Source organism: Lytechinus variegatus, chromosome 7 (genome assembly GCF_018143015.1).
Source record: "Lytechinus variegatus isolate NC3 chromosome 7, Lvar_3.0, whole genome shotgun sequence".
NCBI lineage: Eukaryota > Metazoa > Echinodermata > Echinoidea > Temnopleuroida > Toxopneustidae > Lytechinus > Lytechinus variegatus.
Genome location: NC_054746.1, coordinates 11,216,634 through 11,234,098, shown reverse-complemented (window position 1 = coordinate 11,234,098; position 17,465 = coordinate 11,216,634).

The window sequence follows — 17,465 nt, the reverse complement described above, 5'->3', positions numbered from 1 at the left end:
ATTTTTTTCATCTAAAATTATAGATGAATATATTTTAGAGGTTTCTGGGAAGGAAAAAGGTGGAATTATCCTCATACTTTGCCCTTGTGCCCTCTCCCAAATCCCCTCTCTCATTTCCCCATATGTGTTATAAACAGATGTGTGCCGATGTGCGATGGTTTACTTACTCAGCGCTGTTGGGCGCCCTTCCCCATGAGCGAAATCAAGCTTTTCAAAAGTGTCCAATCTTCCCCTTGTATCTTTGATTAAACCACAACTTCAGACCAGATTTTGGATTAAACCTGACTTTAGAATACGGGCCATAGCATTTCATTGTCACTTCAAAGTCTATTTTTAAATATGATGCACATGCATCATTGTCTTGACAATGTACTTCTCTTTGTTTCCAAAGGTGCATTATGTACATTTCCTATCTGAAGAATTATGACATTGATGGATACCTGTACTTGAGATTGACTCACATAGGATCAATCACAATTCTGTGACAGCAGGACCAATGCCACTGTTCCAAAATAATGAGTATAAAGTTTTAAGGTGAAATCTCGGGGGGGGGGGGGTGGGCACTTACATTGACGAGTGGATACCATGCGCGACCAAAAAAACATGTAAAAAGGATGTCTTTTTCAAGATAGGGCACGTTATGTACGTAACGTGAAAAGGGTGTCAAAAACACCCAAAAAAAAATGAAAAAAAGGTATCTATTTCACTAGGAAAGTTACACGTTTAGGGTCAAATTTGCGGGGATATTAAAACAAAATTTAAATGTTTTATAAAGGATGTCCTTTTTGCCCCAACACTACGTGTTTAGAGTCAGTTTGTGCGAGGTGTGGAAGGTCGGGTCGTACTTAACCAAATGATGTTTAAAGTAAAGGTGAAACCGACGACCGAAGGACCCGTGATATAACAATGAAATATTCCTGTACTTGTTTAGGGGTTCATTTCAGGGAATACTTGCCAATAGTAATTTGTTTCCAATACTTGTTAAGGGTATGGTATCTCACGCCAAAGTTCAGGGTGTATTTTCAGAATATGTAAAATATGTGTTTAGGGTGATTTTCGAGGCCCCATGGTCGCGCATTGTATCCACTCGTCAATGGAAGTGGCCCCCCGGGGGTGAAATGTGTCTTGATTTATGAATCACTTTTAATTTAAAAACCATACAGATGGAAATGAAATATATGTAAGGCAAAACAAATTTAATGAAATACATGAATTTAATTCCTGCACAAAGTTCAGATGCTACATAAGAATATAATCATATATTACAGAACAATGAAATATATTCTAATCTAATGAAAGCATTAGCATTTTTTTTTTAGTAAAAGGTCAAATGTCATTTTACTTGATGATTTTTTTTGTAAGTAGAGTAGCTTTCCTTATAACATATTCCTAAATTTCACTCTAATTTTTGACATTTAGGCTACCTTATCTGTAAAAAAATCAATATTTGTATTCGTAATGATCTAAACATTCAGGTTTTGGTTATCTCCTGTAAGTATATTGAAAAAAATATATATTTTTGTGTGCTTCTCCAGATATATATACCACATATGGCTATTGCTGCAGCTTATTAATACCTTTCAATACTTTGTAAATTGAATTACAATGTACATTTCAAAAACACAATGATAAAATAATACCTTTTCATTCTGGTGTAGATTATTTTGACTTTTTATAGCAATAATGCCAATGAATGTGACTTATTTATGAATACAAATACTTTATACATGAAATTGATAAGAAGAAAATATTACACCTTTATTCATACTTATACCTCTAAGGAAATTGATTGTACTGGACTTTTTATGTCATTGAGGTATCATTTCTTCTTCTTACAATTCATTTTATTTGAAAAGATTGAGGTAGTCTAATTTCAAAAAGTTTGTTAATTAATGATGATCAGGGCTCATGTTCATAAAATTCTAGTTATCACCCAATTGCATAATCCAAATACAAAATATGGTGAGTATAAGACTTATGATTTATTGCATTATTCATCATGAAAAATTGCACTTTTTGCAGTAACTGCAAGCTTCTATGCTCATTTCAGCTCACTGTGGTTCATGTATGATGAAAGCATACCACAATGGACTATTGTTTAGTCCAATATGTTCTGCCCAAGATCCTAGAAAATCATAAATGGGCCTTTACCTGATCGAAATTGAAACAAATTATAGAAAAATTGGTACATGACCGAATATCTAAACCTATTTGGTTATTTATAACCTAGCCTTTATTTTTAAACTTCTGCTTTAAAAAAATATATCTTGAATACAGCGTGCTTGCATTTATAATGCATGTTATAATGCATGCATTCTCTACTAAGAAGCGTAATTATCTAAATTCTTTCTTTGATATCAAAAAGTATATATATATTTAAAAAGGAATTAGTTCTTGTCACATATCTTTACCTAAATATATTTATACATTTTAACAATACATAGTAAAACATAGTATCCATATAGTCAATGCACCATCTAGACTGTGGTATTATGAATGGGACTGCACCCTTCCTCCAAGACTAAGAGCTCTCTTTGTAGTATCAATTTTTCATTTTTCATCTTTGTTTTTTTCTCACCTTTTTCCTTTTTTATGTTTAAAGTTCACCCATATACGTAGTGGTATAGTTCAGTGCTCCAGGCCCTTCATCCTGGTAGTAAAACGACCACTTTTCCAAAATAGGATTTGTATGTAATAACATGATCATGATGATTATATGAATGTTTTGCCTGTGGGTTATTTTTTTTGTAATTACTAGTAAAATTACGAACCCATATACTCCTGTTTATTCAAGGATTTCTTTGGTTAAGGACCTCGTTGGGGGGGGGAGTGGGGCTTATAGGCGAGCGGGAGTGGCGAGAGGCCAAAATTTGGGACTTTAATCCCCCCGACTGGATCAAAGCAAAAACATGCATCATTTTGAAGGAAATTTTCTGAATTTTTCAGAACTGAGAGTTAAAAGTGTCGCAGAGTGTAGCTTCACCATGGAAACCAGCCTTGAATAGGCCACGCCCATTTTTGTGATAAAAGCAAAGCAGCAACTTATTATTTAGATTTGTTAATTAATTATACTAATTTATATATAAATATAGAATTTACAAGGATAAAATCACTACAGATTGAATGATATGATAATGCCTAGCAACCAAATATATATTTCATACATATTTGATTTCAAAACCGTTGCCTAGCAACATTATTTTCCCTAGCAACCATATTCACTTTTCAATATTCTTTGATTTTTTACCAGATTAATTCATTTTATATATTTTTTTAAGTTTTTAATTTGTAAAAACTAATTAAAAAGGTGAATTTTGATGAAAAAGTGATAAAAGAGGAAGACTAGGATGTATAATGCATATATGATCATGAAAAGTTACATTATTGCTGAGTTTGATTAACCCCTGCATGTGACAGATATCACTAAAATATATAATTTTGTGTGTATTTACGACTATACGCATCATTTAATGGATATTGTAATATTGTTATAAATCAAACAGATACCCTACTGTGTCATGTTATCTGTTCTAATCTAAATAATTGAGTATTCACAGATTTTCTGTTACCGATGGAAACCATTTTATGTTGCCTAGCAACAGTATTTTCCCTAGCAACCATCACTTTTTGGTGATATTTCAAGCCTGTAACCTCCCCAAAATTCCTGTTTTTGGTCCTCAAAATGCATCTTATACTATTCTAAGCATTTATTGTGGTGATGACAATTAATTTCAGCCATCTGGCCAGGCAGTCAGCATATTGAGAGAAGGCATGGCTTTATACAGAAAACTTTTCCTTGGGGGTGGCAAGAAAGTCTCCAAGAAACAAAGCGAAGAAGCAAAGCGACTGAGTTTGGCAAGGGATGCTTTTTCATAGTAAATGAAAGGATATCATGCACACTTTTGGTGAATTTTGCAAAAATTTTCAGTTAGATACCCTGTGTCGAGTTATCTTTTCTAAGCTAAATATTTCAGTATTCATAGAATTTTCTGTTACCTATGGAAACCATTGTGTTGCCTAGCAACAGCATTTTCCTTAGCAACCATCACTTTTTGTTGATATTTCAAGCCTGCAACCTCCCCAAATTCCCTTTTTTGGTCCTCAAAATGCATATTATACTATTCTGTACATTTATTGTGGTGATGACAATTAATTTTAAGCCATCTGGCCAGGCAGTCCACATATTGAGAGAGGGCATGGCTGTATACAGAAAACTTTTCCTTGGGGGTGGCAAGAAAGTCTCCAAGAAGCAAAGCGACTGAGTTTGTCAAGGGATGCTTTTTAGTAGTAAATGGAAGGATATCATGCACACTTTTGGTGAATTTTGTGTAGATACCGTGTTAAGTTATCTGTTCTAATCTAAATAATTCAATATTCATAGAATTTTCTGTTACCTATGGAAACCATTACGTTGCCTAGCACTAGAATTTTACCTAGCAACCATCAATTTTTGGCGATATTTCAAGCCTGCAACCTCCCCAAATTTTCTTTTTTGGTCCTTAAAATGCATCTTATACTATTCTAAGCATTTATTGTGGTGATGATAATTAATTTCAGCCATCTGGCCAGGCAGTCGGCATATTGAGGGAGGGCATGGCTGTATACAGAAAACTTTTCTTTGGAGTGGCAAGCCGACTAAAAGTCTCTAATAAACAAAGCGACTGAGTTGGGCAATGGACGCTTATTCCTAGTAAATGGAAGGATATAATCTTTTCGCTGCGTACAGCCATGGTAGAGGAAATGGGTATTATTAACAATATCATTTAGTTTGTAATTTGGAACATTTCATTATACATTTTAGGAAAGGTAATATATATCCAAGACCAACCAATAAGTCTTAAAGTGTATCCAAGACCAGCCATAAGTCTTAGAGTGCCTGCAATGGGAAAACGGAATTATATATCTTATGGAAAATATAATTCCTATACTTTAGTGATTGTGAACTCTAAAGCTAATTACTTTATGAGGTTCCTACTAAAATATGTGAATCACAATGATCTATCAAAGTTTCTATCTGCAATTCTGGCAACTCTGTACATTGTGAACTCAAAAACTAATTACTTTATGAGGTTCCTACTAAAATATGTAAATCACAATGAACTATCAAAGTTTCTATCTGCAATTCTGGCAATTTTCCTGTGTTGTTGGAAGGTGTTTTTTTTTATACCAATGGATGGGCAATAGGGCAGTTAACACAATACTTGCAGACCTTCAAACAGGATTGCTGGTTTATCTGCACAACTTGATGAAAAAAAACCTTTTAAATGATCACCTGTCATGATTTAAACACAGATCAAGATATCCTCAGTACGTCGTATATACCAACCAGACAACAAAAATTAATCTGTGCCTGTTGCTCACTAGAGCCGATTAGTCTCTGTAGATTAGTGGGCATTACATTACTGATTCCAGCAGTTAATTAGCAGGTCAAATATCTGTTTAAGTAGAATTAATTAGAAGTAGGCCCTGTTATTGTCTCATCAAGATAAATGGCAAAGTCCTAACCATTGAACTTATGAGTATTCCCATTCAAGTTCTTTCTATAAACCTCCTAACCAATCTCTCTCCCTTCCTCGAGAAGCCACCTCCGATCGAGAAAATGTAATTTATTGGGGATTTCAACAGTCACAGCATTATCTGGGGGTATGGAGAAACCGACGAGATGGAGAACTTGTGGAGAACTGGTCAGATGCAAATCACATTGCATCACCCAACAAAATGTGAGAAGGTTGTGCTTGACCCTCTCCCGCACACTCTACATCAATCTATTGGACTGAAGGTTTGCCATCACTCCATGCACAGTTCCCTTTCACAGATGTTTCCCCCTAAAGAAAGCAATCTGAGAGCAGTTTGTCATAGATCCGGATAACTATCCACAGGATCTTCCAGCATTCCATACTCATTACGACACATTTTGAAAGCTGTTAAAGAAATCATCACAGAAGAATATTCCACGAGGATGCTGTACAAACTATTCTCCGGAATGATGAAGCTGCTGCACAGTAAATATTTCAGGAGCTTTGAGAATGACACCTTTGGTGCCGATACACTTGAATGTTGGGAAAATTGACAACTGTCATTATGGATAATAAAAAGGAAAGTGACAGTGATTTAATAAATCAATGGAAATGACTCACCACAGTAGAAACGACGGGGAAAACGATTCGGATCCTTGAAAAACCGATTCAAACTATACCACTAGTGACCACCGACCAAGTGGCCCACTATCTTCTTGTGTACAGTCAAAGTAACCCTATTTATTGCCCACGAAGGGCCAACCTCCCTAAATAAAAGTGCAGTGACAGTCTCCCAACTAAAAGTCATTTAAATACACAAGACCATTCAGCCTGAACGTCTTGTCTACTTGTGCTAGGCTATCAACAGGAATAATTAAGAGCAACAAGATGATGTCCTCTGTGAGCAGATCACCCTTCATGGACCAATGGCTGCTGACATGTTAAACTACTGTTTGCATGAAGAAAAAAAAACAATGCCAAGAGGACATTTAGGGTAGTTGTCAAAGTTGAGCCAGGCAAAGACCCATCGGAGTTACAGATAAATTTCTCTACTCTGTCACACATACAAGCCCTTTGAAAAGCTCCTGCTTAACCGTATTGTTCCCTTTGTGACTGAGTTCTTCATTCCAATAGGCAAGATTCAGGCCAGGAAAGTCCTTTACCTATCAAGTACTGAGTATGACTCGGTAAATCAGATGGTTTGAGGAAGGTCTGAAAACTAAAGCAGCTTTTGTTAACTTAACTGCAGCTTATGAAACAGGTAATCATGGGGTAGGCCTACTTACGAGGAAAGTCATTATGATGACAAAGGAAGTCAAGTTGACATCAAGGCTAATTAAAAAAATACCCTCAAACTGGTTGTGAATCTCAGTGGTTCCAGCAAGAAATGGTGGAGGCAGAAAAATGGTCTCCCACAAAGAAGTGTCTTTGCCCAACTCCTCTTTAACATCTACGCAGACGACCAAGTAATCCGTCTGTCTGCTACCATAAAGAGTAGATGATCTTTACCTATTGTGTGGCACAGTCCCCCAGATATAGAGGTAAAAGAGCAAAAAAGATGTCCTTCTTCCACTCTTTAACTATGAACCTGACAAAAAGAGACTGGGATCAAGACAATTTCCTTCACTTGACTGAATCCCTTGATAGCTATGCACATAGTCAAAGGATCGCCCTATGGACAAAACCACCCCCAGTCTGTGACGCTAAAGCTTTCCATGTGACCTAGCGAATCACGCCCAAATGTTCAAATGACGAATGGCCATCCTGGCTATGTCTTACATGTACTCGCTTATGGTCTGGAACAAAAAGGTGCAAAGTCGTTAATATGCAGGAATGCAGACACTATCTACGACTGAGGAGAGGATCAGACAGTGCATCACCTTTTGGTCTGCCCCCCCCCCCTCCTACCAGAGCCGTGCGCTGCCAAAGATCTGGAACCATTCAACCCTAAAGCCAGTTCTTGCTTGAACCCTCTTTTACAAAGGACTTGTGTAGTTACCCGAGGAGATGGGCACAGAGCAAATATTGCCCTTTAAAATCATTCAGTATACTATGACCAAATGGGAGCTTAGGTGTGCAGGAGTTTGTCTCTCCAAAAGGTGGCGTTTTAAGGGGGTATGTAGATATTGGGTAAGATTGTTAGCATCGAATATCTTTGCTCTTTCACTGACAAATGGTAAATTTCACCTTAAAACACTAACAATCAGAATATAGGCACCGTTTTCAGCAAAGTTTTAGCCTCACCATGGACCTAGGTCCATGGCTTAACCGACAACCCCATCAGGAACCAATTAAGTCCCTGTCCCCTCCCCCATCCAACAACCCATGACCAAATAATCATTTTTTTCCCCCAATTGTCAGATAACCATAAAGAGGTGTCTTCTACCAGTCAGATAATTAATGACACACTTCTTCTTAGGTCATTAAAGATGTCGTGTCCTGATAATGGTACAAGATCTACATGTAGCTTTCCTGTGAAAAGAATCGAGTGCAGTGGCAAAGGCAGTGGCAGTTCAAAGCTCTGGTAGGAGGGGTATGCCAAAAAAAGTGTTGTATCCTATGATCACCCTTACAGTTGCAGGAAGTTTCTCCATTGTAGCCCCATAGGCGGTTCAAACAAGATCAGGTAGGCCATTCTTCACTTGGACCTAGAGAGTGATGTACTTACATGTAGTCCATAGGTGAGATTGTGCATCACAGAATGGAGATTGTTAGACCAGTGAATGACGCTTTTATGCAAGCAGAGTCATCAAGGGATTCTATTGAGCAGAGAAAACTGTGTCTAGATTTGAGTCTCGTTGCAGGCTCATGATTGACGAATGGAATACTATGTTCTTGATTGTTTTTTCTTTCACCTATGCTGATGACTTCTGACGTACGGTGGGGCAATAATACATAGTAGGTAAAGATTACTCACTTCTTTTAGTCACAGGCAGTCAGTGATGGCTCTGAAAGCTCCATTCAAGATTTGGGGTCAATATTTATCGCCAAGAGCTGCATACTCAGCAGTGCAGAAGCATAAAGTCAGAGCTATGGTACAGAGAGATTTGGCATCTATCAATTCCCCAAATGTTTCCCAGCTTCTTCAGAATGATATTCCTTGCTCCAAATTTTGCATTTGTTTTGGCGGCATATTCTTTGTATGAAAAAAGAATGGTCTACAATAACGCCAAGGTAGGTTGACTTGTTAACACCTGACCCTCAGTTTTTGATCTGCTCTCTGTTCTTCAGGTGGAATACACTAAGTTTGAGTCTTTCTGGATCGGGACAGAGATGATGATGATTTTATAGCACAGTATAGGAGTTAAACTTGCCAGATCATCACTGAGTCCGTTTTGGCACACTGAGGAGTGATTATTACTTTAGAGATTATTTTTCAATTCAATGTTTTTCTACTCCAAGTAGTGATACAAAATTATGGCTCTAATTTAAATGTTCCAGCCTTATTATTTGAACAATCATCATTACAAATGCAAATGCATTTGTATTGTTAGTATTAGCATGTTTTACCAATACTGTAGGGGTATCATCCCAATTACATCAGTTTCAGATAATTTCTCAGACACATTTCTTATACCATGGATGTGTTTGAAGATTTACATTGATCTAAATCTCCATGGAACGAACAGTAGCGTTAGTTTAAGCCCAACAATCATGACAATAGAGGAATGTGTACCCGTTTTCTGAAGCTTTACCCATGTCAACGTCCTTTACATATGCATGTTGAGAGGAATCCTTGTCTTTTCTTTCAGACATCTTTTATTTAACTGAGTATTTCAGGCATCAGTTTTTAACCATCGGAGTCACTGACACTATCGCTGTAGCAGAAAATACCCAAAGGACAACATCAAAGACTACGTAAGCTGATATGCCTCCTCTCTATATTCCGGGACTTTTATTGTATGCCCCACCCTGGTTGTCTCTTTTCAGCAGATGTGTGCAAACCTCATGGCATATTACATAATGACATTTACACATATAAAACATCTCCCACTTTAGTAAGCCTTTCTATCCTTACTGGTTTTCTTGTCCTTTTCTTGGCCTGATCAGGAATGATAGCTCAGTCGATAGAGCGGGGGTTTTGTATTCCGGTGAGCTGGATTTGATTCCCACTTGGTGCATTAGTGCTCTTTTTGAAGGCGCATCCTCATTATATCCTCATTACCAGGAATTGAAGAGGACATTAAGCTGTTGGTCCTCTGGTTGTTTGCTTTCTTAGCAATCAGGTAAAAAAAACCGCCATATCATAGTAAGGCTTAAGATCCCAAGTTTCCATACTTTCATCCTTCTGATTTCTTGACAGTTATCAGATTAAAAGTGACATCATAAGTTCCCTGTGATTAAGCTTCTGACACTTATTAATAGTATTAAAGTTTCAACAGAAACTTGTCGAACTCACAGCCTTGGCATCTTTGGGCTACAGCCTCAACACAGACACAACCTTGGAAGATGGACATGCATGGGTGATTATTTATTATTTGACAAGAGAGATCCATTTGTTAACCATTCTATATTCACTCGAAGAAAGTGATCTGAATATGCAGCCAAAAGCCTTAGCCAATGACTTTAAATGAGTACTAGTATAGGAGGTCCCTGAAATAGAAAAAAAATATCTGTACAAGCCTAAAGTAAAGACCCACTTTATGATCAAAGCTTTAATCAGGGACTGTGCCTGAAGAGTAGTGTTGTCCATTTTATTATATCATCAATGCTATACCTACTGTAGCAAACTAAATAAATGCTATGTACCCAGCAGCGATGAATCAACCAAACCATGTTATTCCTTTTTTTATCTGCAAAAACATTTAAATTTCTCTTTGAAGCTGGTCTTTCTTAAATGATAAAGTTTAAATACCATTCTCATATTAAGAATTGGTAGACAATCAATATACGTGCAAGGATAAATTATTATTATTTTTTTTTTAGAAATAGGAGAAATGAAGCGGTGTCCTTCAATTTACCATTGCCAGTATGTATGTAGGTATATTATTGAACAAATGGTACTGTACAATTAAAAGTGGATTATTTTCCTCAAGATTTATTAAGGGAAAAATATATCGTTGCTAAGGTAAATAGTGTTGCTAGGCAATGAAATTGTGTCAGTACATAATGGTAAACTTCGGAATGTTGTTTGCCTATCGATAACAAACTATCAATCATATGTTAATTTTCTCAATATTTTTAGATTAAGGCACAACTTCATCAACACATTTGGCCGAGATGAAGAGTGGTAACATAGCCGTTGCTAGGGAATATTGTTTCTGGGCAACACATTTGACTCCATGGAAGCTATAAAATAGTCAGTTTGTTGAATGATTACTGCAAACGAGGTTATAGACATTATAATAATTGTGTTAGTAGGCCTATTATTTTTCATAATTGATTGTTTTTCCACAGATTTGTCCAGGGAAAAGAGGGTTAACATAGTCGTTGCTATGGAAAATAGTCGTTGCTAGGCAACAAATTGGTATCCATGGGTAATGTAAAATGGTCATTTTGTTGTTGTTCTATTGAAGACAAGATAATTGATCAGTTATTTTAAACTCAATCAACTTTTTCACCACAAAATAGTATAAAGTATGTGATTTGTACGCACGTGTATCAATGTAGTCAAACTGAACAATAACAATACAATAACTGAACAAAACTGGCAATTTGTACGATGTGAAGGGATATGTCAGGTAGAGCTTAGCGAATTTATTTGAGGTTCGCAATAGCTACAATGGGGGTTTTCAGTTCTTTTTATTATTTTCCAATAATACTTTATATATTTTCATTGGTGTAACTTATTTGGTTTAATTCAACCTAGTTAAAAAGTTAAAAGTTAGGTTTGAAATAGAAAAATAAATGGTTTACTTAAGGGGCTAAATGGTTGCTAAGGAAAGTTATGTTGCTAGGCAACAATTTCTGAGAAAATGGTCATAAAATTTATGCTAAGTTGTTTTTCAGTGATTCTTCTTACAATATATAGTTGATCTAGCCTTTGAAAATAAGAAAAAATACCTGATAATCTAAATTAATAAGTAAAAAATCAATATTCATGATAAATATTCAATAAGTATCTAAAATGGGCGTGGCTTATTCAAGGCTGGTTTCCATGGTGATGCTACACATTAAGTCATTTTTTATGCACAATTCCGAAAAATTCAGAAAATTTCCTTTAATTTGATGTACGATTTTGCTTTGATCCAGCCGGGGGGATTAAAGTCAAGAAATAAGGCACTTTTTGGCTTCTGGCCGCTCACCTATTAAGCCCCCCCCCCTCCGGTTCTGTAGTCCCTTTCAATGTATAAAACAGAAGAGAAGTGTTGAAACAGCACCAGACTTGAGCTAACACCAGATAGGCTCTTAAAGAACATAATTCAGTGTAAAACAGCACCAATTTAAGGTGATAAATGTTTCATTATTTGGTGTTTCCTTCCAAATACATCTCGATGGTATTCAATTAACACCAGCGCGCCGTTTTTTAGACGGTCAAAGATTAAACCAATCAAAGACCTGTAGCTCTGAGGATCCCGCCCCTTGGGAGCGGCAAGAAGATGATATACATTTCCGTATCGAAAATATTTCGTCGAATGGGTCACCGGGTGTGGGAGTATCAAGCTCGTCATTGTCAATCCTATTTCCACTTTCTATCTCGTTCGAGTTGATCTCCTTATTCTTAGCACCGTTTAAAGTTTTGTGACCAGAAGATACTCGTTTGTCGATCGTCGTCCCTGTTCTTCTGTTGGTCAATCGGTCTGAGTTCGTTGTCATCTTCTTTGTGATATAGGTGTCCTTTTCGACGATGAGACTTGCCCTATCGCTCTGGATCTGTGTCGGGTTCTTAGAACTATTCGCCTCCTCCTCATCATCATCCCCGCGTAACTTCCGTACGAAGCTGGCAATTTGATTGTTGATGTCACGAAACATATTGTTATTTATCAGAACGTGGAAGTAGAATGCCAGTCAGTATCATAACATCTCAAGTTGTCATTGCGACTTTAATTGCTCGTGAAATGTATTTATTATATATCACCTCCGTTGATTTGAAGATGACGTCTCAGGGAAAGCGTTTTACCTGCCGCAGAATTATGTTTTTTATGAGAAGTTTATTCTGAAATAAAAAAAAATAACAACATGAATGATGCATTTAACAATTCTTTGGATCAAATTCTTGTGGCATATATTTTTTTTAATGAATGAATTAAGTGAAACCAAAGTAATGAGTAGTCGGTTTATTACTGCCTGACCTTTCTGCATATAGCCTTTAATTTTTTTTTACATTTGAACTTTTTTACGGCATTACACCTTTTTCATCAAAATAGTTGTCATGCGGATACTTACACCAAATAAAGATATGGAAGGAAATACAGTGTACAATATCCCGGATATACCTATATTCCGTTATCAAAGAACAGTTTGAGGAAACGAGATTATGAAAAGAAATGAATTCGACATCACTGAATAAACCACGTATATATTAATACGTTCATTTTAGTCAAACATCCAAATTGTTCCCTCTTTAACCGTTGAATTCTTTCTTTTTTTTATCTTTTCTCTTTCATTAAATGATTAATATATGATCTATGATATCAATAGAAACAAAGCTTTCTATATTAATTTTGCTCAAGCTGCATAATAATAAGTGCAACTTTTGATCTCATGGTAGTTTTGATTCATTTACTTCATTCAAAAGGGTAAAATCTAATATCAAACATAGTATAAGTAAAGCATTTATATACTTGTGTAGTTAGCAGAACAACATCGAGGAATACATATCCAACCAAATCTATATAGGAATGGAATCTAAATAACTAGTACGTCGTTAAAATGTGCCAGTTTAAAGGTCGCAGGACTAGCTACATGCATATATATGTCTTCACTTCTTAGCTTCTTCCATAGTATTTTTTGGCATAAAGGAATAGGCCTATATATTATCTTCCTCCTTCTTTTCTTCTTCCTTTTCTTCTTTGGGTGTACTGCCAACGCCCCCATATCAAGACCGACGTTCATGTTATTGCCCCTTTTTTTACATATCGTTGTTAAAAGATTTACAATAAATTTGCATTCATTGATTTTTTTTTTTTTTTAGATATATGGGTCAATGAACTTCAAGCACTAATATTATGCGAAACAGAAGTAGATCATGACCTACTGCGACAATTGGAATTATTCTTGAACAAGAGTTATGTCTTGTCATGATTGTATGTCACGATATATGTTAAGAAGCTTTATATAACGAAGGAAAAAGATAAGAGACAGTTTTAACATACCATTCACTGAAGGATTCAAGCTATAATTTGTGTTCCCACCACATCCTTTGAAAGATCATGTAGTTTTGTAGTTTTGTAACTGTCCGTGGCAGTACGGTGACCCTGTCTGTGAAGTTATCACAGTGCAAGATTGTTCAGGGGACTGCTCGTTTACGTGTCGACCACATATTATATATTCGGGATATTGTGCAAGTATACGTGTGCCCAAAGTCCATTTTTTTCGGCGCACTCCTATTGTTAGGGTCATGGTTCACAGCTTACCCTATATAGTTTTCGGATCTAACAATTGGGCGCAATTGAGTACATGTATCACAAAAGTAAATAAGCGAACACCAGCTGCTTGAGTTCGCGTCATCGGAGTCGCATTTACCCACCCCCTATTGTATTTTTTTATTTCAAAGTTTAAAACTGACCCCCCCCCCCCCCACCGTGCGATTTTACAAAATACAAGTATTGAATATGTGGAAATCGGATGAAGAAAAACTGAGATATAAAAATAATGGAAGCAGATAATAAAAAGGTAAAGTGTATGTAGTGTAAAAAAAAACGTGCATTTGGTGATTGTTTATGATTTGTTACGATATAATGACACCAAAAAATGCGCGTCACGCTATTCCTCTTTTGATTTTTTTTCTCTTCAGACTTGGTTCTTTCTTGGGGTTTGAATAAAGACTTTAAGCAAAAGGAAAACGTGATATAAACTACTCACTGCCAAATTACCATTTTGGTAACCAAATGATGGTCAAAATTTTCACAAGTTAGGATAAACGAGCGAGTGCTGGAACAAGTGAAGAATATAGACACTCTTTATTCTTCCTTTTTTGCGTGGTATATGTGTATCTTTATATGCTATTATATTGAGTTGTTTCACAATCAGGTTATACCCCAAACCGAATGAATTTCTTGTACCTTTCTATAGGATTTTCAGTAGAATTATCGTACTTCATCAATAAACTCTGATCGTGAATAATGCATGATTAAGGTTAAATAATAAATATTCGAGGACTCTTAACGGGAAGAAAAAACCCGATACGGAATATTATTTTAACCTTGAAATACCAGATGCGGTAAATTCAGAGAGAAGTGTGTATTTTCTCTCGTGTTGCTGTAATCATGGCAATAGTGATGCACTGTTGAGTTGAGATGCAGGGCCGTCGCTATAAAGGGGGTGGGGGCGTCCACACCCCCACTCCCACCCACCGCGGAACGATTTTGAGAGTGGGGGCTGAGAATGCAAACAATCTGATTGTTTGCAAAAACGCAAAAATTACCATCTGAATATGATTGAATCATATTCAGATGGTCATTTTTGCGTTTTGTACATGGTTTTGGAATTTAAAAAAAAGTTTCGGGGGCTGAAGCCCCTGCCCTGATATTTTCAGTAAATCTGCGCGTCTGTTGGGGAAAAAAGGGGGAAGGGGTAGAAGGAAAAATAGAAGGAAGAGAAAGGAGGAAAGAAAAAAAAGGAGAGAGAGAAAGAAGGCAAGAGAAAAAGAAAAAGAAAAGCAAGGGCTGTTGGACTGACGCCTGTTGGAAAATGATAAACTGTCGGGTCACGCATGAATTATGCTCCAACTCCTTCATGTACCGACAAATACATTACAATTTGAATTTTAAACTCAAATATAGAAAGAAAAATGCATGAGTCAAGTCCCCTTAATTCTCTTCCCTTTTCTTTCTTCTTTCCCTCTTTCTGCTGGAAGAGGGGGAGGGGGTTGCAATGGCTTTTCGGCCCCACCCCTTCTTCTATCTCGAGAAAAATTGCAGCCGATATCCCTTATTTTTCTTCCCCCTCTTTTTAAAGGGATGGTCCAGGCTGGAGATATTTATATCTCAATAAATATAGTAAAATTCACAGAGAAAAATGCTGAAAATTTGATCAAAATCGGATTACAAATAAGGAAGTTATTGAATTTTAAAGATTTGCGTTATTACGGTGAAACAGTTCTTGTGGGCATGTCTTCATGAATATTCATTAGGTGGGCTGATGATGTCATATGCCCACTTGTTCTTTTGTATCTTATCATATGAAATGAAATTATACCAAGAAATAAACCGATTGAATTGACAACTGATTTAATGCATTATTTATTTCCGCAACTTATTTCATCACAATTGAGACCGGCATCATTTACACATCTATGAAAAATTGAAACAATTATGATATCATGTAATGACATAAGAAAAAGGAGAGTGGTGATAAGACATCATCAGCCCACCTAATGAATATTCATGACGATGTGCATATAACTGTTTTCACAAAATATTGACAAGCTTTATAATTCAATAACTTTGTTATTTGTTATCCACTTTTGATGAAATTTTCAGCATTTTGCTTTGTTAATTTTACTCTGTTCATTTGAGATATAAATATTTTCAGCCCGGACCATCCCTTTAAATGTTTCTTTTTTTTTTTTTACTCTTTTCTTCTCGTCTTCGCGTCCTGACGAACTCGACTTGACAAAATACATCAAAGTCCTCAAAATATATCCCTTTCAGGGAAACTACTGTCATGTTTCTTGATAAGCGTATAATATTTTGGATAGCTATCAGTATGGCTTCCGAAACAAAATTAATTTTCAACAAGTATGGCTCTATATGTGAACAAGAGTAATTGAAGACGCGTTCGAACGCAATTCTTTTCCTGTTGGTGTTTTTGTTGATTTGTCAAAGGCTTTCGACACTACACAGCAAAACCAGTGGTGTTAACCGGTGTACATAGAGGACCACACCAGTTAATTTACACCGGTGTTAAATTGGTGGTGTTAGTTTTACACCTATGTGTTATTATAACACCTTTGTTGTTACATTGACACTCTTTAGTGTTATGTTTAATCTCTAGGGTGTAATTTTAACACCTCAGGGTGTGGTCCTCTATTAACACCAATTGGTGTCAGTTTTAACACCGCAGTTTTTACAGTGTATCATGATATCATGTTGCCTAAATTAAAGCACCACAGGATTCGAGGAATAGCACATAAATGATAGTAGCTACCTCTAAAATCGATTTCAATATACTAATATATACCTGCTTGTCAGAACCTAAGAAAATGGGGTGTGGAGCTTCTACAAAGGTCCTTGTTAGGGCCATTTTTATGTTAGAATATTTTGCAAATGTGTCAAATATCCGATCTATATTATATGCTGATGATACAAATATTCTGTTTGATAGAAAAGATCTAGCGTCCTTGCAAGAACAAGTAAAAGACAACCTCTCTAACTAAGCTGTGCATAATAAATATGTTAACCCCCGTAAATGTAACTTCATTATTTTCAGTAATCGTAATAAACAATATGAAACTGAGTTTTTAAAATTAGAATTAAATAGTATTGAGATCCATAAGATTGAAAAAACAACATTTCTTGGTGTAACCATTGATTCAAAATCAACTCTGAAATTTTACGTACAAAACATAAAGAAGAAAATATCAAAGAATATTTGTATCATATCCAGATTAAGTTACCTTATACCATCTGAGAGATTGTCAATATTGTATTCCCGGGATTGTATTGCCTTATTTGTCTCATTGTAACTTAGTTTTGGGTAATACTTGTCAGTCTAACCTAAAGAAACTTGTTACAAAACAAAATAAAATAGTTAGAATCATAGATGGAGCAAGCCCAAACTCAAAAGTTAACAAAATAGACTCAGAGCTTAAACTGCTTACTTTAGAGCAGGGGTTCTCAAACTACG